General features: G+C 41.0%; 2 protein-coding genes across 13 annotated transcripts in view; both read right to left on the bottom strand.

Moving 5' to 3' along the window:
- rbm47 (RNA binding motif protein 47) overlaps positions 1–4771 on the bottom strand; it is a 73893-nt gene extending 69122 nt beyond the window's left edge. For 4 of the 12 annotated variants that reach the window (XM_088342808.1, XM_088342813.1, XM_088342814.1 and 1 more), the window contains exons 1-2: positions 1225–1482; positions 677–799 (exon numbers count right to left, since the gene is read on the bottom strand). The gene's annotated coding sequence lies outside the window, so the exon portion shown is untranslated. Of the gene's footprint in view, positions 1–676; positions 824–1224; positions 1483–4551 lie in introns of those variants that run through there. The other 8 variants (XM_088342801.1, XM_088342812.1, XM_088342809.1 and 5 more) reach the window with 5 other exon arrangements.
- A 6241-nt stretch (positions 4772–11012) lies between these two features.
- Positions 11013–26644, bottom strand: part of LOC148361961 (amyloid beta precursor protein binding family B member 2-like) — a 199470-nt gene continuing 183838 nt past the window's right edge. The window contains exon 16 of the transcript XR_015851176.1: positions 11013–12218. The gene's annotated coding sequence lies outside the window, so the exon portion shown is untranslated. The remainder of the gene's footprint in view (positions 12219–26644) is intronic.

The following is a 26644-nucleotide window of genomic DNA, read 5'->3' as shown; positions in this document are numbered from 1 at the left end:
AAATGCTTAAGCTAGTCGATTTAGGACCTTTGGTCGTGCTGACTTCTCGTTTGTTTTTGGGAGAAAGATATTCTATTCTCCCAGACCAGAACATCATTTGATTTCAACACGATGTTTTGCAGTTAGAAGGCTTGACCTTTATGTAAAAAATGCCAAATAAAGTCGGCTCAGCACTTTTGGTCTTTTTGACTCGGCATTTCGTCCAGGAAAGATACTCAACTCTTCATGGCATATCAACATAATCTTTTTACAGGCAGTTTGGTAGGTTGCCCCAAGTGTTGAAAATGCCCCCAAAAAACTGACTTGGCATTTTTGGTTTTGCTGACTCAGCAGCTTTCTTAAAAAGGCATTCTAGTCACAAACAAGTTTGACCAGGATCACAATCTTTCACAAGTAATCAGGTAGGTCACTCCAGAAGTTGTGCCGAAAACCTGAAATAAACCCAACCCAACCCCTCCTCCCCATATAGGCTGTTTTTACCCCCATTTCAGGATTTTAGTGTTCATCTGGACCCAGTCTTACAATTTCTTAGTTCATTTTATTTGTCTAATATCTAATATAAATGTCTAATATCATTGCATACAATGATTCACAACATTGATATCTTTGACAATAAAGACAATTCAATTCGAACCGAGATACCCACTGCGAGGAAAAGTTTAAGCTCAACACTGACCTGGAAGTGGACAGGATGTCTCGTCTCGCACGATTCTGGCCTCGGGGGAGTCACGGTCTCATCTCCTCTGTCCAGGTCCTGGTCTGGTTCAGTACAGGTTCTCCTGGGCTCACCAGGTGCCTCCTGTTTTGAACGAAGGATAGAGATCTGAAAAGAACATGCAAAAATGAGGACAAGACAAAGTTTCTGTTCCTCTTTTTGTGTTTTTAGGGATTCTGATTCAGCTCCTCTGTTTGCCTCTACTCTAGTCACGACGGCGGTTGGCGGTTTTTGTAGACGCAACAGGAGACAAGAAGTTCTTTTTAAAGAGCAAGGGGGTGGGGAGTTTGTTAAATCCTACAAGGTCTCCAACTAGAGGCAAAAGGGAGTACAGAGGATGAGGGAAGGAGGGAGGGATGGAAGCATTGTCAATTAGTGAGTTTGTACCTGACTCTCACTGACATAAGCCCTGCATTCCTCGGAACCCGAGAGAAAGAAAAAGAGGGGGGGGGGGGGGGGGGGGGGGGCTGACACAATTAATGGAGCCCACACATCAAAATTTTCCTTACAGCACAGCATCGCCGACTCCAGCTCTCAGGTGGATTGGCGTCACTTCGGCGTTCTTCGCCTCCTGTCTTCTCTGCCTGAGTTCTCTGTGGCCATTCGGCTTCCTTTCTCTTTGCACCTGTGTACGCTGTACACATTAGCTCCTTCACAAAACTCACCAAACCAGAATTGGACAACCTCCCCCTCCCTTCTTTGCTATCGTCCCGGATGGGAAATGCTATCCTGGTGTGTGTGCTCAAGGGTGTTAGGTGAGTTACTGGAAAAAAAAAAGTCATTACACTTACTAGTTACTTCATTCAAAAAGTGAGGTATACCCCTGCCCTCCATAAACCCCCCAGAACCCCCACCCCCAGGTTACCGACGCACAAAATTAGCGCTTAACTCTGAAAGTAACTTTCAAGTTATAGATGACTGTATGTATTCAAATTGAAGCCAACCCCCTAGAAATGCCTATCAATAGCCACAAAATAAAAGAAAGGGAAGGAAATCTGTGAACCAACCTCTGTTGTTTCTTTGCATCTTTATTTTTTTCTCGTTTTCTTTCTTTTTTAGTCTTTCTTTCTTTATTGTTTCCTTATTTATTTCCTTGTTCTTTTTTTCTTTCTTTCTTTTTCTTTTCCTTTTTTTGCTCTCTTATTTTCTTCCTTTATCTTTTCTTTCTTTCCTTTCCATTTTCTTTCATCGTGAAAGGCTGATCAAAAAAATTTAAATAGAAGAACTATGGTGCGTTTTGGTCACTTTGAGTCTCCGTGGTTTGTATTTCAACTTGTGCTTTAGGCACTTGTTTTTGATTGCATTATCCAATAAACAGATGTATAGTTGTCAAACACTACACACTGGCCCTTTAAATAAGTTTTAGGGGTCAACTTCTGCGTGAGTGTATATGGTAATTTACAACTAGATAATCTCTTTCAGAGAAACGTGCTAATTTTGGGTGGCAATAATATGGGGGATAAGGCAATTACTTTACAAATGAAGTAACATGTAACTATAACTGAGGATGGAAAGCGTTATCCTGGTCTGTGTGTCCTGGTGTCAATCTTTGCCCTAGTTTGTGTACTGGTGTGTGTACTTAATGGGGAAAAAAAGAGAAAAGAAAACCTGAATCGTAGCCGCCAGAGCAACATTCCACCTCAGGGCAGCACACCTAAGTTTGGGCCTACCTTTGAGAAGGATCCAAGTGCCACTATACAATTGGCTACAGGTGAGTACGGCATGTAAGGCGGTTCATGCTGCGTTTCCTGCTATAGGGTTCCCCCTCCCGCGACCTCGAACAACTTTCCAGGAATTGCCATTCACACGCTCTCATATTTCTATCTTCCTGTTGGGATCCCGGGAAGAAAAAGGCCGCCGACAATGTCAAGATCAACGCTCGCATGGGCGGTTGCTTATTATTCTGAGCTTCTATTATTCTTGCTGGAGATTTGGAAGCAAATAAAATGAAGTGGGGAAAAAAGTGTTTTTTTTTTGTTTGTTTTTTTAACGTGATGTAGAAGTGCAACAATTTGACACAGTATAACCCCAGGAGAAGACAATAGTCTGTTCTGAAGTGGATATCCCTAAATTGAATCATCATATAGCTGGGAAACATTAAAATAACAAAATATTATAGATCAAGGGTCTCCAACGTGGATCCATCAGGCACCAGAGTGGTCATTCGAGGTGCCCGCGGAGTAGTTATTTCTTTAGTGGTTGACTGAGTGTATTTAACTCTATTTCTACTAAGCAACCAGGTAACAACATAGTAACAACATGGTAAAAACATAATAAGTTGTTATTTTAGAAATTCAAATAGATAAATTCCAGGTCATGGGCTTCATGGACGAAAAAAACAATTCTAGAATCAATAAATATTCTTAACCAATTAATTAAAAGAATATGATTCATGTACTAAACAAATGTATTTATTTGTCTTTCTATTGAGTTATTTTCCAGGGAATGAGTTTTATGAGCAAAAAATGTGTGTATTTTTTAGCTAACAACAGTATCTAGCTACCTGTTTAGTTTTGTAGCTAGCAATCCTCCTGCCTTTTTAAATATTTTAGCAAGCTAGCTAGCTTTTTAAAAACAATTCTATCAATCTTACATTTTACCTTTTTGGCCTCCTTTCCAGATATTAATCTATCTAGCTTTTTTTAGCTTTCTATTTGGCTATACAGTTGGTGTTTTACTCTTTTAGCTATCTATCCAGCTCCCTTTTAGTTTGTTTTAACTTGTTTACCTTTCTATCTAACTATCAAGCTACCCTTTTAACTATTTAGCAAGCCATCTAGCTAAGGTGCTATTTTAGAAATTCATATCAAACTAGGCGCCATTTGGGCTAATTAGAAACAAAAAGTAGATCTCAGCTTGAAAAAGGTATAGAGTAAGTAATAATTGTAATATATGTATATATGATTGGATACCATTATCATTGAAAAACAAAAAAAATATATTTTACCTACATTTGGCGTGACGTGACTTGAGCTGGTACAGTGGAGTTGGTGGGAGGATGCATAGGGGATTAGAGATGCCGGATTGAAGTTAAAACTGATTTTGAAACTTCCACTCACAAGGATTTTCATGCCCCTAGAACACGTGTGTCAAACTCGTGGCCTGAGAGCCAAATGTGCACATCATTTTATGTGGCCCGTGAGACAATGCTGATAGGCACAAGAGAAAAATGTCCACTGGAAGTCGCCAAAGCCAGGTGCCACTAACAAAGTTTCCATTGTAGCTGTATTTGCTGATTGCCATTAATCGACCAGAGAACATTGGGGAACCCCATCCTAGTGCTGTTTTACTTGAAATTAAATTCAGCCATGTGCTGTTTCTGTCTTTCTTTCTTTCAAGTCAAGTGATGTTTATTTGTATAGCCTTTAATCACAAGGAGTCTCAAAGGGCTCTACAGACCATAGATTATTGAAAATGTTTTCTTTCTTTCTTTTTACTGAGTCTATTTAGCCCAACCTTCTACAATTAGCCATGTAATAACATAGTAATAACATAGTAAAAACATGATAAGTTATTATTAGAAATGCATATCCAGTTCGGTACCTTTTGCGCTAATTAGTAACAAAAGTATGTCTCTGACCTCCAAACTAATGTCACACAGTGAAATAAAATGTGCTGAAATATTAGATTTTATTTATTTATTTTTATTTATCTGGAGAGCGGGTTTGTTTATTTTGCTGAATTTTGTCTTAAAATATATGCTATGGCTCTCCCTCGCTCTCAAAAAAAATTGCCATTATGGCTCTTTTAGTCTAAAAGGCTTCCGAACCTTGCTTCCGATCGTCTCTTCTGATTGAGATAAGGCAAGCAATAAATAACTGGTCACGCTAACTCACCTGAAGACCTCCCAGCTCTTAAAGCAAGCAGGACCTTGCACTTCCTCCTTCCTTCTCCGAGGTTCCTAACCTTTGTCGTCACAGAGACAAGGCCAATCCAAGCCTCCTCGAGCGCTACCGCAAGAGGCTACGGCGAGGATAGAAGGGAGGAAGCTTAAATTGTGTCTAGGGCACCAACACACATCCACTTACATAGGTTAGCAAACACACACACACACACACACACCCACCCACACACACACACACACACACACAAATGCACGTTGCACGATCACAGTCGGGAACTTGTGTGAATAGGAAACTGAGATTGAGTCAGATGCACTCACACGGAGAAGTAAGGTTTCAACAGAGCGGCTGAACTCTGAGCATGGAGGAGGTTCGAGGCAGTTGGATACATTGCTCAATGGGCCAACGCTGACTTAACACGTTTGTTTACCTAAAACATTGACCGTATTAAAAAAAAGGGTGTGCGAGCGCAGGAGTGTGGCGCTATATTTACACTGTCATCAATGACTATAAAAAGATCCTCCCAATTTGGGATCATGTTAATGTCATTTTCTATTTTCACGTGTTGTGAAAAAGTATTTACCCCCTTCCTGATTACTGTGTTTTTTGCATGGTTATCACTCACAAAGGTTTGAGATCATCAAACCAATTTTAATATCACAGAGACAACCCAAAAAACACAGAATGCAGTTTTCAAATGTTTCCATTTATTAAGGCACACAAAAAAAATCTAAACTTATGTGGTGGCTCTATGTGAAAAAGTAATTGCCCCTTAAACCCAAATGCGAGTTGGCCCACTCTTCATTGCAAAAGTGTTTCAAATCTGCCATATTGGAGGGTTTTCTAGCTTGAACAACTCATTCAATGTCACACCACAGCATCCCAATTGGATTTAAATTCTGACTTTGACTTGGCCACTCTTGAACCTTCATTTTGTTTAGTGTGTTGAGCCATTCAGAGGTGGACTTGCTGGTGTGCTTTGGATCGTTGTCTTGTTGCCTGATCCAAGCACGCTCGAGTTTGACGCCACCAACTAATGGCTTGACGTTCTCTTACAGGATCTTCTAGTAAACACCAGCTATTTATTTATTATTATGTCAACCACAAACAGTTGTCCTGGTCCCGAAGCAGCTAAGCAGCCCCAGATAAGGTCAGTGTTTATTACTCCACTATAAGAAAGACAATGGCAAAAAAAAAAGGCATCAATTGGAGAGTTCTAAGGCGAAAACCATTCCTGACACAAAATAACACAAAGAATCGTCTCAAATTTGCCCCCAAAAACATTTTGATGATCCTCAAGACTTTTGAAGAAACACTCTGTGGACTGAACTTTTAGAAGGTGTGCAGCCCGTTGCATCTGGCATAAAAATTGCACAGCATTTGACAAAAAGATTATGATGCCAACAGCAAAGTATTGTTCGGGGCAATTTTGCTACCTTAGGACCAGGACTGAACTTGCTGTGTTTGATGGAATACAGAAAATTTTGTATTTTTACTATTTTTTTTACTATTTTCACTGTATTTTTATTTCCTTGAGTTGTCTTTGTATGATATTAAAATTGGTTTGTGGATCTAAAATCTTTGTGAGTGATAAACGTGCAAAACAGCACTCAGTTCTGTGACGGTATGAAACAATGTTGCAATGGTGAGCTTTTAATGCAAATACACTAGACCCCAAAGATACGACTTTATTCCATTCTGAAGAGGGTAAATTGCTGTACGGCAGGTAATACAAAGCTATGGTAATTAGCTAATGCATTTTGACTGAATCTCTGGTAACCGAGATAAAAACAGTAAAACAACAAACCTTTATCCTTCACCACGGTTTAACTTTCAATGTTTTGTTTCTATTTGGCTTTTCATTGTGTATTCTGATTGACTAAACAGTCTTTCCCACCCCTTTTCTGCCTGTGTCTGCCTGTGCATGAATCACAGTGCCGTCTAAGTTGCTCGACGAACGTACATTGCATACAAGCAAATCTTTTTTAATTTCAGGTTTCTCTAAAAGCCATTACATCAACATAATGCTCTGGACCAAAGGTTGATTTAACCAAAGATTAACTTAATCAATATACGAATCAAGTGTGCAAATGAATATGTTACTGAACAACACTAGATTTTGGAGGATAAACTTGTCACAGACCAGAACGGACTCAGGACTCAATTGCATGCGTTTTTATTGAAAGAGAGTGAGATTTTAGGCTTGCTTGATTGCTTGATCCGAGGACTGGCAAGGAGCGGAATCGAGCAAGGTGGGGATGACACTTCCGTGTCGGAAGAAGGCAGGCGGGAATGGCACGTCGTTTGACCAGGGCTGGAGATCAGAGACGATGTCGAGTTCATAATAGTGGTCGTATGCAGGCGGCATGCAGAACAGGCGTAGTCAGGTTCAGAAATGGCCCGAAAACGGGAATCAGGCAGAAAACAGGTCTAGCAGGGATGAAATGAAATTAAATGATCTGCATTCATATAGCGCTTTTCAAGTCAATGACTTCCCAAAGCGCTTTACATTGTGCTTCACATTTCCCAATAGCGGCCGTGATCTGTGCAGCCATGTAAGGCGCTAACCTTCTTATTGGGGGTATTGGGGGTTCAGTGTCTTACCCAAGGACACTTCGACATGTAACACGGACAAGCCGGGATTCGAACTGGGATCCCTTAATCCTAGGACGATCGCTCTACCTCCTGAACTACTGCCGCCCCAAGTCGGGATGGAGTCGGACGAAAACGCTCACTGAGTCTGAACACAACAGCTCGCAGACGATCTGACAAAGTTTGAACAAAAGACAGGGGCTTAAGAAGGGTGTGGCCACCAATCAGCTTGTCCGGGCTGTTGGCGCCAATCAAGCTGCCACAGGTGTTCCAAATAGGGCAATCATGACAAAACTAGCTTTATAATCCTTTATTGACAAGGTATCATACAGGCCACTTGGAACTTATTATTTGTTATTTTCGCCACAAAAGAGTCAGAAAATCATGTTATGAGTGTCTAATTTCGGCCTTTTTATTAGAACGAGCCAAACTTTAAATATCTGGCAATATGTACCTTATAATCGTTTAAAATGAAAAACATAAAAAATAGACTAAACATTTTCAGGATTATAATGAAGTAGAGAACTGAACTGAACATAAACACATTATAAGACAAAACTGGAAATGTAAATTATTATTATATACAAAAACAGTTTTTGAGTCTTGCTCTCTCAGTTGTGCATATATTGTCAACTTTTTCTCATCGTGACCTGGTATTTTAAGGGGCTTCGCGTGGTAAATGGTAAAGCAATTACTAGAGACAAAGACCCACATCATACATGACAAATCAGTACTTCAATTCAAAAAAGAAAAATCAAAAATCAAAACTATAAAAGTTCAAACTATTCAAATGTTTTTTATTGTTGTAACAGACAACAAAAAACGCTTTACAAAATGCATTACTAATTATGGCCCATCTGTGTCATTTCTTGCCTGTGATTTATCTGTTGCCACACATGGCTGCCTGTGAGATATGTTTGATGTCACAATCACCCGAATCGGGAACACCTGTGCTCAGGATTTGGATTTGGTGCCAACAGCCAGGACAGCTGATTGGCGCACCCTGTCCATTTAAATACTCAGCTTCCGGAAACAAGCTGTCTGATTGTACTATGCTACTTGTTGCCTTCTGCTCAGAGAGCCCGTACCTCCGACTCTTCGCCTGCCTCCTGTTTTCTTCTACTTGATCTCCGTTGCCGACCCGTTTTCGAAATTGCCTACAACCTGCCCTGCCCGTCTGACTCCTGATCACTGTTCCGAACACGACGACGCCCTTCTTCTCCAGCCCCGACCAACAACACGACGATTACGCCTGTCCACGATCATTCGCGCCAAGCCTTCACCCGCCTGCTAAGCTTTGTCAATCTGCCAAACAACGGATCAAAGAATCACACCTTGTCATTCCTTCCTTCCAATAAAAACCAAGAAACGAGTGCAAGTGATCTCAGTCTTCCTTCCGCCTGACAATTGTGGGAAGTTGCTGCCACCTTGTGGGTCTTTTGGAAAATCTTTTTTGATTCAATTAGATTTTTTTTTTTATATCGGCGCAAAGCCCATCCTATTTTCTTCTTGTAAAAGAGGAGCGCTAACTCCCCCATGGTAATAAGAGGGTTAAGCGTTGAACAGTTGTCTCCAACGTAGTGCCCCCGGGCACCAGGGTGCCCCCTAAGACAGCTGAGATGCCCGCAGACCTGTTCTGAAAATACCTCACAAGTGCTCGGTAATTGTTATTTTATAATATATATATTTTTTTAATGGTTGACTGAGTCTATTTATCCGTACGTCCAATAATTAACCTAGTAATGACAGTTACAACTAGTAAACATGATACGTTGCTATTTTAGATATAAATATTAAAAATAGTGCCCTGTACACTAATTGGTAGCAAAAGGTAGCTCTCAGCTTGAAAAAGGTTGAAAAGCCCTGCTCCGGACCCACAAAAGCATCAAAAGGCAGAGGAAGATGCTCTATCGCCAACAAAGTTGTACTTCTCCATGCACTTGAGGAAGGTCAAAGCATTTTTATTCTTTGTTTTTGTGATTTTGCCTATCTATGCTATACTAATATGGAATATAAGTGTATGATTAAAAAACAGTACAAATGAATATACATGAAAATGAAAAATGAAATTGTCATGATTACATAAATGGAGCCACCTGTGGTAATCATCTGACTCGCTGGAATGCGCTCCCTGATTGGTTTATGTTCCCTTTTTAAGCACGCTACGCGGAGACCTCTTGGTCTGAGGATACTTTTTACCCCGTTTGACTCGCCTGATTTTCCTGTGTCTTTTTGACTTGTTTACCTGATTCTGCCTGCCTCCGATCCGACCTGCTTCCGTTCCACGCTACGATCTTCTCTCCAGTCCCGGTAAACTCGACCTGCTTCCGTCCCACGCTAAGATTGGCTACGTGTCCGGAAGTTGTCTTCACGGCGTTGCTGCTGACGTTCGACGGTCATCGCGTCTCCCGCTAACCCTGTACGCTTGCCCAAATAAAAGACTTGTAACGAACGCTCTGGGGTCTCCTGCTCTGTTCTGGTCCGCCCTGACAAAAATTTGATTTACCTTTGCTGTGACATGACTTGAGTTGGTTCAGTGAAGTTGGTTGGTGGATGCAGAGAGGCGTGAGATGGTGGATTAAAAAAGTTTTTTTTATCCTTCCACTTGCATTAATTGTCATGCACTTAGAAAATGTTCTTGATTTAATCGCTTCTTTATTTTAAGAAATAGTCTCGGTGTTTGATTGGTAATAACAAAGCCACTTAACGAGGGAAGCGACTATGTGCTCTTTTCATATTTCTTGATAATCACAGGCTTCGTTTCCATGGTTATTATGTTTTTATTCCCCCCTTTTGATATCACTGCAAGTATTGAGAGCCATAACTCATCCCGTCGTAAACACATTGTATTACCGACTCACCAAGCATTTACTAGGCACCACAATTCTGAACTGAAAAAAAGAGAAAGGCATTATATAAGGTAGGTTTGCCAATAATATCTCTGTATTTTCATGGTGCCTTGACGCAAACTAACAGCAGACCAGCATTTTATCTGACGTCACCCAATAAGTGACAGGCATCTTAGAGACGTAACACGTCATTTACATGAACAATACAGGGTTTAAAGCTTTTCAAGTTTTTGGACATACAAAATAATTTGATGCCGAGGGGAAAATGCAGAGAAAGCGGGTGTAAAACGTAATAAGGCGGGGAGGCCGTATCTTGGGGGTCTACTGTAACTACTTTATCCTCCAGCGTCCTTAACTACAAGTTGGTAAGTGTTAAAACTCTTGTGCTCGACTGCTTTAGGTTCTTTTCCACATTAACAACTGTCCTTAGACGTGCACTTCAGCGCAAAGTAATTTGAAGGGCGCGTGTGTGTGTGTGTGTGTGTGTGTGTGTGTGTTGCTATGGAGTCTCACACATTGATATTGACTTTTGATGAGGGAGGTATCAAATCCAAACTCATTATAAACTCTGACGCACAATCACTTACGCGGGCATGCGCACACGTAAACACTTGGAAGTTCGCCCATGTGTAACCGGGGTTACCCGTCCCACCAAAGATCCACATTCACGCTGGATGATGAGGATTTTGTTATAGTTGCTGCAAATGAATGAGTCACAACACAACACGTGGTAAGGTTCTCTGCTGGCTTTGATCTCGTTGGCAGCTCGTTGTAGACTGCCCAAAACATATCAAAGTGCTTTCCTTTCAGTTTACATAAAATACATTTTAGAATATCAACCATCACAATACATTTTTACATCCATTTTAACAAGATACTTTTAACAAGAGATCGTATAGTGTTTTTTTAACGTTTACAATGAATTCAACATCTCATCTCATCAGCCGTTCCGCTTATCCTCATTAGGGTCGCGGGGGGGGGGCTGGAGCCCATCCCAGCCATCTCCGGGCAGTGGGCAAGGGACACCCTGAATTGGTTGCCAGCCAATCGCAGGGCACACAGGGACAGCCAACTCATTCGCTCATTCACACCTAGGGACAATTTGGACCGGCCAATTCACCTGAAATGCATGTTTTCAACATATTTTTCTTTAAACTGAATTTTAACAAACATCATCCTTTTTTTATATATGAGAAAATAGAAATAATAACAATAACGAGTATAAAGAACGGGTACTATTTACCTGCAAATGAATGAGTCACAACACAACACGTCGTAAGCTTCTCTGCTGGCTTTGATCTCTAAAAGGGGAATTAGCATTTTAGCACAACATGCAACGTTCGGCAAAACTAACATAAAAGGCAACAGAAACAAAACGAAAATAAATCCAAACAGCTTGACAACATCAATCACATTACTGTGTATGTTGAGAGATTTGTTTGATATGTTTAAAATTAACTTTTTGCGGAGCACCAAAAGATCGTGTCGTACCGTTGGCAGCTCGTTGTAGACTGCCAAAAATCCCCACCTTCCTGTCGCAAAGTCTAAAGCCAAACCAAACCTTACCACATACCAGCAGGTGGCACTGTTGGACTCATCATTGCAGGACACTTATACACAAACTATACAACATATTTCAGCAGGAATTTCAATAAAACAAAAGTTATTATTACACCCGTTGTCATGAACCAGAACGGACTCAGTAAACGGGTAAAAAACAGGGACCTGTCCAAACTAAGAATGGCACCGTTACCCCCTCCAACCAATGCCGCCATTTCTCCAGCGCTAGCTTGACGGCCAACAACTCGCGATCCCCCGCATCGTAGTTGCGTTCGGCCGGGGATAACCGCTGGGAAAAGAAGGCGCACAGGTGCATCTTCTGGTCCTTGTCTGACCAATGGGACAGGACAGCACCAACTCCCACATCTGAGGCGTCCACTTCCACTACGAGTTGGCGTGCGGGATCAGGTACCTGGAGTATAGGAGCCGTAGAGAAATGGTTCTTTAGACAGTTGAAAGCCTCATCGGCTTCGGGGGACCACCGGAACGGCCCTTTGGGCTGGTGAGGACCGTGAGGGGAGCTGCCACCGAGCTGTAGTTCCTGATGAAGCAGTGGCAAAGGGTAACGATTCTTAACCTGGTTTGCTTTAAAACAGCCACCTGCTTGGGATGTGATGCTGTCCCTTTAAAAGGGGTGGGGTTGGGTTTCACAGTGGCTCTCTGCAGAGAGACAAATAGCAAACAAAAGACTCTGAGAAATGCGTGTACTTACGCAGAGGGGATATAAGGTACTTAGTAACGGCTTCAATGTAGAATAATGTACTATTTCTTCATCACAAGTCTGCCCCATTAAATGTAAAAATTATATTGATAAATGTTAGAAAACTTACTTAAATAAATTTAACGGGGTAAATGTAACTCGTTACTACCCACCTTTGCCCATAGGAAATAAAACACTACCAAAATTAAGCTTTTTTTTAAAACTATGACAAGTGGTATTTAAATAAAATTCAATCGAAGTTTTTTTTTTTATTTAAAGGGACAGTTTGTAATATTCAATGCCTCCTAGTGGTACAAAAACACTTTCATCCAATAAAAAAAGATTGATTCGAATTATAGGGAAAATACATGAAAAATCATACTAATGTTGATTTTTATATTTAAAATCATAGGTCGAGACATTTGTATGTTGTGCCGTGTATCATTGGCCCTTGCTCGTATCAGACACTACAGTGTCATCTTGTGGTCAAATGTTACACATTGGGGCTTTAAGTGTGTAAATGATACATGCGCAGCACAATACAGGGGGAAAAAATGTATATATTTTCCACCAAGATTAACTGTACTGTACTGAAATAATTTTCCATTGTAAAATAATACGATAATTTAAAAAATAAATACATAGATTGCTGAGATATATTTTCATTTCACTCTATCAATTAAGAAAATAATAAACAAATCAAATTGATTTTATTAGTATTTAACTATTAATCAGCCCTACAGTTTGAAATCATATTTAAAGCTGACAATGATTCAATGCATATCTATACAGGGATACTTTTTGGGTATAACTTTCTGCAAAAAATACAGTTTTGAGTACAGTACACACCCAAGATATGACATTGATCCATTCTGAGGTGTGGATCGCAAAGTGTTTTTTTCCCTAGGATAGTAGTTATAAGAAGATACAAGGTGATAGGTCCATTTGCAGTTACAAAGCTAGGCTTTTTGTCCACATCCAGGCACTAGTAAAGCATGGATGATGTTCAAAGTTGAATGTACAACCCGTAAATGGTTTAGTTTAGTGCTCTATAAAGCAGCAATTTATTGGGAAAATTCCAGCTCGGCTTATGCCGACAACTCCAGCAGGGCCATTATTGAATATGGTTTTCTGTGCACACACTAATGCAACACGTATTGCACAAAGCAAGTCCTAGGGCAACATAGATGACACGTGTTGCATGGTATAATCTCCCCAAGATTGACTCCCACCCTTGTACAAATGAGGCTCATTTGGAGGAAAAGCAGACTGAGTTGTTTTTTTTTCCTTTTTCCTCTTACTAAGTACACTAAAGTACTCTACATGGAACAAAACTATGGCAAATAATGAACACTGGTGTAGCCTACTGCAACATGTTGTGTGAGGGAGAAATATCAAAAAGGAATCTCTTCTGGTGTAACTTAAAGGTGGGGTGCGTAGTTTTAGATGTACCGGTACTTAAAAAGTTCAAAGTTATTTTTCTTCCCTATTAAGCATGTGTAACAGAGTTGAAATTTGATTGTTTTGAATGTTTTTTTGAGTTCTCACAAAATCTGTGTTTTTGTTGTATTACTGTTAATATTCCGGTACCTCATTCAGTTGTTAAGTCATGGGCGTCTGCGACTGTCTTTTTTGTTTGGCACTTTATGGGCTTCAGCGCATGCCGTAGCTCTAGTGAATTTGTAAGCGCTGAAGGTAAGATGTGCCCAATATCAGTTGGGAAAAAAATGCATATTTTGCCATACATGAGCTGCTTTTGCAAATTATTTTTCTATATAAAGATATATAAGTTGTGCTAAATATATGTATATTAAAAAAAGAACTAAATAAGAAGTAAAGCAATACAGCTTGAAACGATAATGCAACGTGTTTTGATGCAAACACGCCACGAGGTGCGGCCTGTTGAGTGATGACCAGTTTTTTGTATCTTTAATATTTTAGATAATTGCAATGCCCCTGACTTTTGTATTGTTTTGTTTACTGAATGCAGGTACGTGGGAAAGTTACGTTCATTGTTATTATGGAAGTTTCATTATTAATGTGCTCGCATGTTGTCTGCTTGCCGTAGCTTTAGTGAATTTGTAAGCGCTGAAGATAATTGCAGTCGTGAACAGATGCCCCTGACTTTTGTATTGTTTTGTTTACTGAATGCAGGCAATAAACCCAGAGACTGTGAATCCTTGTGTCGTGCATGAAAGAGGGGCGCTACACTGGTGCCGTGACTACAACTGGATCATTTTGATCAGCCTCTGAGCAGATCCCGGCATTGCTGCATATTCTTCTTGTGTCCACTAGAGGGTACTGTTGCACTGCATTGGCGCTTTGATTTCGTTTCATGTATTTGTGCCACTGTGCATTTGCTATCAATACGTAAATTATTAGTTAATTTCTGTTTTTTTATTTTTTCCTGTTTTATTTTCTATTCTTTGTACTACTATAAATATAATGGCTGAAGGATATAGTAGTCAAAATTACGATTTTCAGGGCTTTTCTATTGGCAGGGGCAGGGGTGTCCATTTTAATGGTTTGAATGCAAACACACTTACTAGTGGGTATGGAAGTGAAGGTGTAGGTGGTCTCCAAGAAGATGTTAGTGATGGGAGGGACAGGGGGCGTGGTATGAGCCCAAACTGGTCTCCAAGTGAACAGTTCTTGAGGGAGAGTGCACAGACTTCAACCCCAATGAGTGATAACATTGCTCTGCAACACCTGACTGACATGGTAGGCCGAATTGGAGAGCAGATAGGCAACTCAGTATTGGCTAGTCTGCTCTCTTCTGGTTTCATTGATCGCACACATGCCCATGACACACCAATGACTGACAAAGCAGCGACTGTTATGACTAAAGACGACCCTAGACCACACAACACAACGCAGGAAAACACTACACCGGTAATTGTCCATGTCAAGACTGAACGTGAAATTGTGACTTTCAGGGGAAATGGTTCTGACAAGTGTTCAATTCAAGAATGGATCACCATGACTAAAGCCCAGCTTCGGAAACAGTCTTATACAACAGCTGAAAAAGCAGATAAGATACTAAGCAGGCTTAGGGAGGGCAAGAGACGTTGTCAGAGTAGCTCTCAGGAGTGATGAGGCACTTGATGTGAGGCAAGACCCAGATATCATTTATGACATTCTAATACGATACTTTAGTCAATCCTCGTCAACTCTCCCGTTGCAAGATTTTTACACCACGCTACCCACGCCAAAGGAAAATCCAGTTGACTACTGGATCAGACTAAATAAAGCAGCAGACACTGCTGATGAGGGTTTGCGTCGCTTGGGCAGAAAAATGGAAAACCTTGGCGGGGAAGTGGCACAAATGTTTGCAAAGTACTGTCCTGATCCACAGCTATCGAACATTTTCAGATGCAAGCCTGTCAATGAGTGGACCTCTAAGGACGTTCAACTCAGGATAGATGAGTATCAAAGGGAATCAGGGGCGTCAACTAGGTCTTGCAGTCTCCCTCCACTGAAGAATTACCCGACTGCAGTGCTTGACAGTGGATCTTTTTGTTGTTCCTACTCTGGCTCTATAGAGACGGGTCTCCAGTCCATTTGTCCCCACCATGTTAACCCCGATCCATATACAGATTTTTCGTGTGTTCGACAGCATGCCCAGCGCCCACAGCATGTCTCACCGCCTGTCCGTGTCCCATCACAGCATGTCCCACCACAGCATGTCCCACCACAGCATGTCCCACAGCCTGCTCAGAAAGATGACAGTGATGTCCTTGGTCGAATAATGAGCATGCCTAGAGAGAGTTTTGTCTAGAGTGGAGCCACGCAATCCTGAGCGTATTCAGAGGCGCCTAAATCCTTTCAACTCCCCTCCATGTAAGGTGTGTGGTGGCGCTGATCACTCCATATTATATCATTGCAAATTGAATAATCTGTGTTTCAAGTGCCTAGCCCCTGGTCACTCTAAGCAGCATTGCCCCGACAAAGTTCCTCCCCAAATCAGTTCAGTTTCGGGAAACTAGCTGACCTGTATTCAGAGGGAGGCCGTACAGGTCAAAATGAGTTCTCCCACCCATTTGATCTCAATTTCAATTCAGTTTTTAATTCTGACACATTCACACAATCTCAGTTGCCTAATATTGTTTATCAAAACACACATACTGTAGGGGGCAGCGATAGTTTGTTTTATGTACCAGTTAGAGTGGGGAGCAGTATGACTTTGGGGGGGATGTTGGATAGTGGCTCCATGGCCTGTACAGTGAGTGAGACTGCTCTGCATAAAATGCTCTCTGTTGGAGCAGTACGTACAGAAGACGAATTTTCCACCAACGTGACACTCATTGGTGTTGGGGGTCGACGAGTGTGCCCAAAGTCAGCTTTCAACATCCATATGGAAATCAATAACTGTAAAACAATTGTTGTTGAGGGGCAACCTGATGACCTAATCATTGGAACTAATGTTATCAGAAACATATTGCATGAGTCAAAGAAGTTTAGTGCGTACTGGACAGCAATCTCTGCTCCATCATCCACTAATGCTGAAACGGAACAATTTATTTCAATGCTAGCTGGCTTGCATAGATGGAGTGGTGGTGAAATGCCTGAGAAGATAGGCACTGTGCTCTGCAATTTAGCCACACGCCCGGCCGTGAGTACCCCTAGTGGTGGAAGCTGTCAAAACCTGCACAAGTATCTCCTGGGAGCGCAGCGATGACAGAACCTACGTCGGCACGATCTGCCCCCAAGGGTCTAATGGTCGCCAGAATCGTCACACCTCTGTGGGCAGATGGATGGGTTCCACTGAAGGTCACGAATGTCACAGAATATCAGCTGTTTTTGAGACGCAATGCAAAGCTGGCTGACTTGGTGCCTCGTGTTGCCTTGGAGGATCTAGACCTGGTCAGTGTCCATCAGAGTACTTCAGTTGTGCAATTGCCCCCTGTCTGCTCTGATGTAAGTAATGCTGAGGAGCAGCTACAGTCTATTGGCCTGGGTGAACTAGATGTTGGCTGTTGTGATGCATCGTCTGAGTGTAAAGACAAGTTGTCAGAGCTGATCATTCACTACCAAGACATCTTCTCGCGTAATCACCTTGACTGCGGAAAGGCGAAGGACTTTGTTCACAGAATCCATCTGGTTGACCAAAAGCCGTTCAGACTCCCTTTCAGACGTGTGCCACCGAGTCAGTATCAAAAATTACGCCAAGTCTTGAATGAAATGGAAGAGAAAGAGATCATTCGAAAGTCGACAAGTGAATATGCTTCACCTTTAGTTCTCATCTGGAAAAAGAATGGTGATATGCGTGTGTGCACTGACTTTAGGTGGTTGAACAAGAGGACTCTGAAAGACGCTCATCCTCTGCCACATCAGGCTGATTGCTTAGCAGCACTTGATGGCAACTCCTTCTTCAGTACAATGGACTTGACGTCTGGGTTTTACAACATGCCTTTACACAAAGATGATAGGAAGTACTCAGCGTTCACTACGCCTATGGGGCTTTATGAGTACAACAGGTTGCCACAGGGGCTCTGTAATAGCCCAGGGAGTTTCATGAGGATGATGACTTCCATTTTCGGGGACCAAAACTATTTAAGTCTGCTATGCTACTTGGACGACATTTTAGTTTTTGCCCCTGATGAAAGTTCTGCACTCAGGCGTCTTGAAATGGTGTTCAGCAGACTCCGTGCCCACAATCTGAAACTGGCCCCCAGGAAATGTCACTTTTTAAGGAAATCTGTAAAATTTCTGGGCCACATTATTGATGAACATGAAGTGTCAAGCGGTCCAGAAAAAGTTGAAAGTATAAGCAAAATGACTGTGGCGGACTTGATGGAGTCGGATGGAGCGACATCTTCTGAGAAACGTGTACGGTCTTTCTTGGGCATGTTAAATTTTTATCAACACTTCATTCCGGGGTATTCGACACTCGCAAAGCCATTGTTTTATCTGCTGGCTGGCCAGAAACGGAAGAAAGGCAGAAAGCCCAAATGCACTGTAGTGGGCCGCAAACTGAAATCAGGTGACTGGACTGCTGACCACGACCAGGCATTTATAGACCTTAAAAAGGCCCTTATCCATTCTGTGGTTTTGGCTCATCCAGACTTTAGTCGTCCATTTTTGCTGTCGACTGACGCCTCACTGGACGGCCTTGGAGCCGTTTTGTCCCAGGTACGTGAAGGTGAAATGAAATGATCTGCATTTATATAGCGCTTTTCAAGTCAATGACTTCCCAAAGCGCTTTACATTGTGCTTCACATTTCCCAATAGCGGCCGTGATCTGTGCAGCCATGTAAGGCGCTAACCTGCTTATTGGCGGTATTGGGGTTCAGTGTCTTACCCAAGAACACTTCGGCATGTAACACGGACAAGCCGGGATTCGAACTGGGATCCCTTAATCCTAAAACGATCGCTCTACCTCCTGAGCTACTGCCGCCCCAAGGTGACACAGTGGCTAGGCCAATTGCGTTCGCTAGCAAGTCTTTGACCCGGTCACAGAAGAACTACCCAGCTCACCGCTTGGAATTTCTTGCACTGAAGTGGGCTGTGTGTGAGAAGTTTAGCCATTGGTTGAAAGGCCATGAGTTAACCGTCTGGACTGACAATAATCCACTTACACACATTATGACTAAACCCAAATTGGACTGTTGTGAGCAAAGATGGGTGTCAAAGCTGGCCAGTTACAATTTTGAAATCAAATATGTGCCTGGTCCCAAAAACACGGTTGCTGACGCTCTCAGCTGTGTCCCTTTTTGTCAGAATGTTGGCCACAGACTAGTCAGTGAACCTCTTCATGATCTCACTGCGGAAGCTGCGGTTTTGTCTGATACAGCCGTCCAACAGACTCTCAGAGACTCTACAGATCAGCCTGTCATGGCAGAGAAGCTGTCCCATTTTATAGCCACAAATGTCCAGTCGTTACTCGTGTTGGCCCAGACTGTATCCAATCAAGAAGTTGCTGCTGTTGTCCAGTCACACACTGAATGGGCCTCCGGTGCGAGAACTCGTGCAGCTCAACTGATAAGCCACATGCCCCACCTTATTCCAGATACACTACCCAGTCTGCCTGCCTACTCTATGGATGACCTGCGGGAGGCTCAGTCCAGGGAGAGAGTTTTGTCTCGTCTTCGGTTTTATGTGGAACAGTCTCGAAGACCGTCTAGACGTGAAAGGGCACACGAGACAAGTCAAGTCCCGGGCCTCCTGAAGCACTGGGATAAGTTTGTTCTGAGGGATGATGTTTTGTACAGAGTATCCCGTAATAGGATTTCAAATGGAAAACGCCATCAGTTAGTGGTCCCTGATTGCCTGAAGGCCGAAGTTTTAAAAGGGGTGCACGACAGTGCGGGCCATCAAGGCCAGTCAAGAACCCTGAGCATCGCCAGACAGAGATTCTTTTGGTTGCATATGGACAGAGATGTGAGGATGCATGTTCGTCAATGTCAGCGTTGCATTGTCAGCAAAGTCATTGAGCATGCAGGGAGGGTCCCTCTGGAAAGCATTGCCACTTCCCGCCCATTGCAACTTGTTTGTATTGATTTTTGGTCCGCTGAAGATTCACACAACAAATCTGTTGACATATTAGTGATAACAGACCATTTCACCAGATTGGCACAAGCTTTTCCATGTAGAGACCAGTCAGCCAGGCAAGTAGCTAAAGTTCTATGGGAAAAGTATTTTTGTGTTTATGGCTTTCTTAAGAGGATCCACAGTGATCAAGGCCCAAGCTTTGAGAGCAATTTGGTCGCAGAACTTCTACAATTATCCGGGGTGCATAAGTCACATACTACCCCGTACCATCCGATGGGAAATGGAAGTGTTGAGCGTTTTAATCGTACTTTGGGCAATATGATCAGAGCTCTGCCCCCTGAATCAAAGCAGGACTGGCCAAGACGTTTACAAACACTCACATTCATGTACAATTGCACTGTTCATGAAACTACTGGATATACACCATTTTACTTGATGTTCGGGAGAGTTCCTCGCCTCCCAGTCGACACTCTGTTTGGGAACATTTTGTCTGACCCTGACATTACCACCTACGGCAGATATGTTGCAAAACTGTCTGATGACCTAAAGGGAGGCTATGTCAATTGCTCAGGAACATGCAAAAAAGGAACAGGGCAGACCGACTCGACTCTATAACAGGGCAGCAAAAGGGCCGTCAATTGGAGTTGGAGATAGAGTCCTTGTGGCGAATAAAAATGAGAGGGGCAAGCGAAAATTGGCTGATAGGTAGGAGTCTACCATCTACCCTGTTATTGAGATGAACCCTCAAACACACACATTCAAAATTCAAAACACCATCACAGGGAATGAGAAGGTTGTTCACCGTAACCAGCTGATGTTGGTTAACTTTCTCCCAGTTCAAGACCAGCCCTCTCTCCAGTCTGATTTGTCTTTGTCCTCTGCACAATCATCTGCCTCTGTTTGTTCTTCAATGACCTGTCCCACTGTCTCCGAAGAATCTCATGCTCGAGTGCCTGCTCAGCTAAACCGGTCTGGATGTGCGGCAGATGATGCGCAGTCTTGTAAGCATCACAGGCCCTGACAACTGCACAGATCTCACACCTGCGTCTGGGGAGAGAAACAGAGAGTGGGTGCATGGGCTGAACTCTGAAAGTTCTGATCACTTTGGTCATTCCTTAACCACTCATACTCACGACACTGCTGTTAGGGATGACATTTCGACTCTTAGTGAGCATGGCCATGTTCAATCTGTAGTGGCTGCTGTCTCTGGAGGTAACGTTAGCCACACTGATCAACCAGAGTCTGCACCACACCACACTACACGGCTGGGTCGTGTTATACGACCAGTCAACAGGCTTCTTCACACTATGGCTAGACAAGATGTCACCAGACATCTACAGTGTAATGTTTAGACTATGCGTAACACAGTAGTTCGAGCTCTTGGGGCATGACATTTTTTCCCTTTAAAATTCTTCTGAAATAACTTGGTTTTGGAGAGAATGTTTTGTGCTCATTTATGTCTTATATATGTCTTGGGTGAATGTGGAATGTGTAAGGCATTCTATAGCCGGTGGCTGGTTCAGAGAATTTTCTCTGTCCACTGCATCCTTAAAGGATACTTCTCAGGTCGGTCCTAATATGTGTGACCCAATGACTACTGTTATATATTGATTTTGATTTTATAACCAAGTGTGAGATTTTGTCCAGAATTCGGTGGGGGTGGGTGTAACAGAGTTGAAATTTGATTGTTTTGATAATTTTTTTTAAATTTTTAACAAAATCTGTGTTTTTGTTGTATTACTGTTAATATTCCGGTACCTCATTCAGTTGTTAAGTCATGGGCGTCTGCGACTGTCTTTTTCGTTTGGCACTTTATGGGCTTCAGCGCTTGCCGTAGCTTTAGTGAATTTGTAAGCGCTGAAGGTAAGATGTGCCCAATATCAGTTGGAAAAAAAATGCATATTTTGCCATACATATGAGCTGCTTTCGCAAATTATTTTTGTATATAAAAATATATAAGTTGTGCTAAATATATGTATATTAAAAAAAGAACTAAATAAGAAGTAAAGTAATACAGCTTGAAGTGATGATGCAACGTGTTTTGATGCAAACACGCCACGAGGTGCGGCCTGTTGAGTGATGACCCGTTTTTTGTATCTTTAATATTTTAGATAATTGCAATCGTGAACAGATGCCCCTGACTTTTGTATTGTTTTGTTTACTGAATGCAGGTACGTGGGAAAGTTACGTTCATTGTTATTATGGAAGTTTCATTATTAATGTGCTCGCATGTTGTCTTGAACTTTTACTTTGGGAGGTCAGATGAATTACCGTATTTTCCGCACTATAAGGCGCACCTAAAAGCCTTTATTTTTTTCAAAAGCTGACCATGCGCCTTATAATACAGTGCGCCTTATTTATGGATAAATTTTAAAATTGCAAAGTTTTCCAACTAACTTGCAGCCGCCGACAAGATTTTCCCCCGAACGCCAAGTAGTACGCGGTGTATGCTGGGATTTATTTACCGGCGTTTCATTGGCTAACCAATGTGTCAATCATCATTTGAATCGATCACTATTGGCTAAAGTTATTCGGAGGTCAAGAGGCGTATCCTTTTTATCATTTACAGGCTGGCATTGGCTTAAACGGCAAACAAAGCCTGCAATTGGCCGAAAAAGATGTGTAAATCATCATTTGAATCGATCACTATTGGCTAAAGTTATTCGAAGGTCAAGGGGCGGATCCTTTTTATCATTTACAGGCTGCCATTGGCTTAAACGGCGAAACAAAGCCTGCAATTGGCCGAAAAAGATGAATGCGTATAGCATGTGGCTGACGGCATAGAGAAAGCATTTTTTTCTATTCTGTATTTGTAAATATTGTATTCTCCTGGATTTACTACCCTCACGGATATAAGAGGACATTGCCTGCACATTATTATGAACACATCGACTTCGGTGAGCTACTCTGGCTATAGTTATTATCCCTGTATCTTGTTTCAGACTGAACTCGATGTTTCTGTGATAAGCGGTGCAGATAATGGATGGAATGGAGTGTCTATTTTAAAATTAAACTCAATTCCAAGTGTTTATTGTCATATGCACAGTAAAGTTGCGAGCGAAAAAGAAAATAGATACTAAGGAATGGTTAGCATTTCTTGAATCCCAAGACTTTAACCTTCCGAATGATGGAACGATGCATTTGAGTGACATCTTACAGACACCGCATCCGCACGTGTTCTCGACACGTCTTTGCGTCTTTGCAAGCTTTCGGAATGTTAAGGGGGTAATAAGTTGGACTGAACTATCTGACTGTTTTGTCCACGTTCCCATTGTAGCGCCTTATAATCCGGTGCGTCTTGTCAAAAATAGGACCAAAAACTATTTTTTCGGGGTGCGCCCTATAACCCAGTGCGCCTTATAGTGCGGAAAATACGGTATGTTGGCTACATTTATGCTAAAAAAATAAATGGCTTTGAATCAAATATTTTGATAATTAGCATGTCTATCACACGTGAACGCACCGCACCGCGAGTGAAGCTAATCTGCTATGGCCACTTGAATGACACGATTTTGGCGTCTGTGGGTTTTTGAAAAGAACCTAAAGCACGGAGTCGACGTTGACGTTGATTCGGCGGATAGACAGAGGAGGCCGATCCGCCTGCTTTCCGACATCGGCCATTGTTGACGCTGGCAAACATGGCGGCGCTACTTGTATAGCGACCAACAGTCGGGGAAACTAAGTCCGGCGAAAATAACAACTTGAGACTCAGCGGGCGATCGGGTGATGCGATCAGCGGACGGTGCCGTAAGAGTAACGTGAAGTCTTCAAGATGCCGAGCAGAGATAAGGAACTCGAGGAAATTAAAAAGTCACTCGGCTTTTTAATGGATAAAATGGATATCGTCACCAGACAACAAGACACAATTTTGAGTTTAATGGCTGAAATCAAAGACCTTAAAAACAAAAACATTGAGAAAGAAAAGAGGATTATTGCACTAGAAGGGCGCGTAGCAGATCTGGAACAGTATACCAGGATAAATGACATCATTATCACCGGTCTGGACATCAAACCTCGGACCTATGCCAAGGCTGTGGCAAATACAAATATTGCAACAGATGCTGATGAGGATTCTGCTGAGCAACAGGTCATTGCTTTTATGAGTAAAAAAGGCATATCCATCAATGCTGAGGACATAGAAGCATGCCACCAATTAACAAGAGGTGACAACCGACCCAAAGCGACCATCGTAAGGTTTGTTAACAGAAAACGGAAACATGAAATCCTTAAGCAAGGAAAAAAACTAAAAGGGACTAATGTTTATTTAAATGAACACTTAAGCAAAAAAAACTCTGACATTGCAAGACAGGCTCGATTTTTGAGGAAAACGAACAAAATACAAGGAACATGGACTTCAAACTGCAGAGTATACATAAAGTTAAACGGCACCCCGGAACAAGCAAAAATATTATGGGTTCGAGAAATGCAGGAGCTGGACAGATTTGCCTGAAGAGTAACAATGGCATCCTGGACTGACAATATGGACACCTTTATTACAGATCACAATAAAAAAATCCATCATAATATATTAGGCCATGATTTACCGGAACTGAGCATTGTTAATCACACTGACTCCAATAATTCAAGATTAGATGACTTCGATCCTGACCACAAATTCATTTCAGCTAGCTCAGACAATTGCAAATATTATACTGGAAATGAATACAATACCTTTGTTAAATCTGAAGACAAATTCTCAATAATACACTTTAACAGTAGAAGTATGTACACAAATTTTGATGACATCACTGAATACTTACAACAATTTGAGAACCCGTTTAGTGTTATTGCAGTTTCTGAAACGTGGTTCAGTGAGGGAAGGGGTGTAAATTTTGAATTAAACAACTATAATCTGAACTATGTAAATAGAACAAACAAAATAGGAGGTGGAGTAGCTATATATGTGCACAAAAGATTAAAATCGAAAATATTACAAAACATGTCATTTGTCATTGACGATTTACTTGAATGTATTACAATAGAAATTATAAATGAAAAAAGGAAAAATATTATAGTCAGTTGTGTGTATAGAACACCGGGCTCAAATCTGGAAACCTTCACAAACTGGGCTGAAAAAACATATTCAACAATAAGCGCCAAAACACTATTCATTTGTGGAGATTTCAACATCGATCTAATGAATCCAAACAAACATAAAAACATTGATGACTATATTAATATGATGTACAGTATGAGTTTGTACCCAACTATATTAAGGCCTAGTAGATTCACTTCACACAGTGCAACACTCATTGACAATATATTTACAAATAATATGGAATTTACAAACGTCAGCGGGTTAATGGTTTGTGATATTTCTGATCACCTACCAGTATTTACAGTGTATGATGAAAAGGTTACTAGACAAGAATCAATTAAGGATTATGTTTACAAACGAGTTAGAACTGAAGCGACTATTACATCACTGTATGATGACTTAGTTAAACAAAACTGGAATGATATATATGGTACAGATGATGTGGATTGTGCGTTTGACATATTTTTGGAAATATTCACCAACAAGTACAACAAAAATTGCCCAATGAGACAAATTAATATTAAGAATAAATCTGTAAACCATCCATGGATAACTAAGGGTTTACATAATGCTTGTAAGAAAAAAAACTACTTATATAGAAAATTTATTAAACTAAGAACTAAGGAAGCCGAAACCCGGTATAAAACGTATAAAAACAAATTGACAGGAATATTAAGAGCAAGCAAGAAATTATACTATACCAATTTATTACATCATAACAAAAGTAATATTAAAGGTATTTGGGATATATTAAATAGTATAATAAAAGGAAAGAATGTAAGCAATGCATATCCAAACTATTTTATTGATAAGAACAGTGAAAATTATAATTTAAATCAAGTTGTGGAGAATTTTAATAGTTATTTTGTAAATGTTGGACCAGAGCTCGCTGCAAATATCCCAGAGTGCAGTGGTAAACAATTTGAGTCACTGATAAAAATGAACTCCAAGACCATGTTTTTATCCGGGGTTACGGAATCAGAAATCTTAGACGTGGTTAACAACTGTAAAAACAAAACGTCTATGGATTGTTTTGACATCGATATGGTACTAATTAAGCAAATTATAAACAGCATTGTGAAACCATTGACCTACATCTGTAATCTATCATTTCTAACAGGCACATTTCCAAATCAAATGAAAATAGCAAAAGTTATACCAATATACAAAAATGGGAACAAGCACATTTTTACAAACTATAGACCGGTATCTCTGCTTCCTCAGTTCTCTAAAATATTAGAGAGACTTTACAATAATAGACTAGAACAATTTGTAGATAAACATAAATTGATTAATGAAAGTCAATATGGTTTTAGAGCAAACAGATCAGCAACAATGGCAATTATTGATGCAGTAGAAGAAATCACCCACAGTATAGAAAAGAAGAGATACGCAGTCGGGGTATTTATTGACTTAAAAAAAGCATTTGATACCATTAATCATAATATACTATTAAAAAAACTGGAAAGATATGGCATCAGGGGAGTGGCTTTGAAATGGATTCAAAGTTATTTGACGGGGAGGAAGCAATATGTAAAAATGGAAGAGTTTTCATCTGAATATTTGGACATCTGTTGTGGAGTACCACAGGGTTCTATCCTGGGACCAAAGCTATTTAATTTATATATTAACGATATTTTTAATGTTTCAAAACTATTGAAAATAGTAGTATTTGCAGACGACACTAACATTTTCTATTCAAATGATAACTATATGGATTTGGTAACCTGTATTAATCGTGAACTAATTAACCTAAAAGTATGGATGGATATAAATAAATTATCTTTAAATTTAAATAAAACCAAAGTAATATTCTTTGGTAATCGTAAGGCAAATCAAGATTTAGAAGTAAAAATG

Source organism: Urocampus carinirostris, chromosome 8, assembly GCF_059441175.1.
Source record: "Urocampus carinirostris isolate Australia breed hairy pipefish chromosome 8, RoL_Ucar_1.0, whole genome shotgun sequence".
In the NCBI taxonomy this organism is placed as follows: Eukaryota; Metazoa; Chordata; class Actinopteri; order Syngnathiformes; family Syngnathidae; genus Urocampus; species Urocampus carinirostris.
This window is presented reverse-complemented; position numbering and strand designations above follow the sequence as displayed.